The sequence below is a fragment of the Echinops telfairi genome, unplaced genomic scaffold (genome assembly GCF_000313985.2).
Source record: "Echinops telfairi isolate 266 unplaced genomic scaffold, ASM31398v2 ScPeMD7_3509;HRSCAF=4178, whole genome shotgun sequence".
Classification (NCBI taxonomy): domain Eukaryota; kingdom Metazoa; phylum Chordata; class Mammalia; order Afrosoricida; family Tenrecidae; genus Echinops; species Echinops telfairi.
In genome coordinates, this window is record NW_022107407.1 from 7124578 (window position 1) to 7127987 (window position 3410).

Genomic DNA, 3410 nt, shown 5'->3' on the forward strand with positions numbered 1-3410 from the left:
CAGCCTTCTGGGGCACTCCCCTTGAGAGTGAAGCCACAGGAGGATAAAGTGGTACGCAAATTCCATAGTGAAATTAGCTGTAGGTAGTTCGATGAAGTATTCTTATGAATCTCCCAGAGAGAGCAAGTGCTCTTAGACTCCCTGGAAAATGGCATCTGGCTCCTCTAAAATAACGCAACACAAACAGCAATCAGCCCCAACGACCTCAATGAAAAAACAGGAGAAACAAAGGCAATGGCAGACGATATCCTGAACCTACTGACATGGATAGAAGAAGCAGACTTTGGACTGCAATAGGAAGGAACTTTCAGAATGCTGCTTGGAGTCCTACTGGATATGAGGGAAACAATACAGAAAAAGGATGAAATGATAGAGGAGATAAAATCCATACACCAAAAGGAAACGCAAAAGCTTAGAGAGGAGATAACAAAAACGAGTAGCAGACTTACAGACCTCAAGAATTGACTGGAGGAAGCAGAGAATCGCTCCAGTAACTTGGAGGACAGCCAAGCAGATCTTAATAAATGCGAACAGAAAACTAATAAGTTCATCAGAGAAGCTGAAGAAAACCTAAGAGCTATGTCTGATGCTATGAAAAGGAACAACATCAGAATAATTGGATTATCAGAGGAAAACACAGCAAAGAAGTCATCTGAAATAATAATGAGAGAATTCTTGGAGGAAAACTTCCCCAGCTTAATGAATGAATACCAGGAAACCGTTCAGGAGGTTGAAAGAGAACCAGCTAGACTGAATCCCAAGAAGACGTCACCAAGGCACATAATAGTTAAACTATCAAACTTTGAGGAAAAGGAGAACATCTTGAGAACCAGCTAGGGAAAACCATGCAATCACATATAAAGGTTCCCAAATAAGAATATTCTCAGACTTATCAGCAGAAACTATGAAGAGGAGAGAGTGGAGTAATATATTCCAAAAATTGAAGGAAAACAATGCAAACCCAAGAATTCTGTACCCAGCCAAATTATTGATCAAGATAGACAGAGAAGTAAGAGTCTTCCCAGACAAGGAAAAACTTAAAGAATACATTAGAAGAAACCCAGCCTTACAAAAAGACCCTTGCCAACCAAGTATGGGCAGAAGAACAACACTCACCAAGCATAAATAAGAGACCATTATATAGAACAACCTCACCCAGAGGGCAACAAAGCGAAAATAGACCGCAAGCTAGCATTGGCTTAAGGATGGAAAGAAGGCAAGAATGATACACGCATACACACATGCACAACACGCTAATAAGAAAGAAGGTAGGAAAATACCCAGCACAAAATGTGTAAGATGGCATCACAGAGTCCACAGATGGAGATAATAACCCTTAATATCAATGGACTGAACTCAGGCATTAAAACACTGAGGCTAGCAGACTGGCTTAGAAAACACAACCCATGAATCTGCTGCCTATAGGAGACACATCTCAAGGTTACAGACAAAAATAGGCTGAGAATCAAAGGCCGAATAAAGCATACCATGCAAAGAACAATTCAAAAAAAGCAGGGGTTGCAATCCTAATCTCAGATAAAATTGACCTCAAAGTGCAAACCATAAAAAGGGATAAGGAGGGACACCATATAATGCTCATGGGAATGGTAGACAAAGAAACAGTAAGCATTGTAAACATATATTCCCCAAATGAGAGACCTGCTGAATACATCAACTCACCACTCCAAAAAATGAAAAAAAAGAAATCACCGCCTCAAACATTAAAGTGAGTGACTTCAATACATCACTTTCTGAGAAAGATAGATCACAGGGAAAGAAACTCAACAAGGTGGCTAGAGATCTAAACACTACAATTAGACAATTTGACCTAATAGATATTTACAGAGTCTTTCATCCAAATAAAAATTAATTCATATACTTTTCAAGCCCGCATGACACATATTCGAAGATAGACCACATGCTGGGACTTAGGGCAAATCTACATAAATTTAAGCACATTGATATCATACAGACCTCTCTCTGACCACTGTGCCATAAGGCTGGAAATAAACAAAAGGAAGATGAAGAAAACAAGAGCAAACAATTGGAGGATGAATAGCTCTCTATTGCAGAAGGAATGCGTACTGGCACATATCATAGATGAATTTAGGAACTTAATTGAAACCAACAAGAATGAGAACACGACGTAACAAAATTTATGGGACACAGCAAAGGCAGTTATAAGAGGAAGTTTCATAACAATACATTCACACCTGAAAAAGGAAGATAGACTCGTGAAAGATACAGTGGCACAAAATTTACAATGAGAACAGTCAGCAAGACAATACTACTAATAGCAAAAGCAAAAGAAGAATAAAACCCAGGGCAGAGATTCAGAAGAGGGAAAATAAGAAAACTATGGAAAAAATGAATGCTGGTAAGAGTTGGTTCTTTGAAAGGAAAAACGGAATCCAAAGACCATTGGTAAACCTAAACAAAAAGGATGGAACTAATTTCAACAGCAAGAATGAGGGATGAAACAGGGGACATTACAACAAACCCTAATGAAATCAAAAGGATTATTACACATTACTATGAAGGATTGTACTCCAATGAATTAAAAAACTTGGAAGACACGAATAAGTTCTTGGAAAAACAATCCCTCCCCCAGACTATCCTCAAAGGATGTCAAGAATTTCAACAGACCCATAGCAATAGAAGAAATAGGCAAGGTTATCAAGGGATTACCAACAAAAAAATCCCCTGGACCAGACAGCTTCACTGGTGAATTCTACCAAGCATTTAGGGAGGAACTAACACCACTCCTACACAAACTCTTCCAGAACATAGAAACATATGGCAAACTCCTGAACTCCGTCTATGAAGCTAGTATAATTCTGATTACAAAACCAGGCAAGCATCCCACAAGAATCAAGAACCACAGACCAATATCCGTAATGAATATTGATGCAAAAATCCTTAACAAAATACTGGCCAATAGAATACAAAAGTATATAAAACAAATAATTCACCATGACCAAGTGTGATTCATACCATGGATGCAGGGATGGTTCAACATATGAAAGATCATTAATATCATTCACCACATTGACATGAAAAACTATACGAACCACATGATAATATTAATAGATCCAGAGAAAGCATTTGACAACATCCAACACCAATTCCTGTTTAAGACACTCGAGAAGATAGGAATTGAAGGAAAATCCCTCAAGACAATACAAGCTATATATGAAAGACTAGCAGCCAACATGGTAGTCAAAAGAGAAATACAAACAGAATCTCACTGGAAAAGGGACCAGACAAGGATGCCCCTAGTCCCCACTCTTATCTAACATCGTACTGTATGTTTTAGCTAACATCATAAGGCAAAGAAAAGACATCAAAGCTATTCGTCTGGGGAAGGAAGAGGTGAAACTATCGTTATTTGCAGATGATATGATTTTATA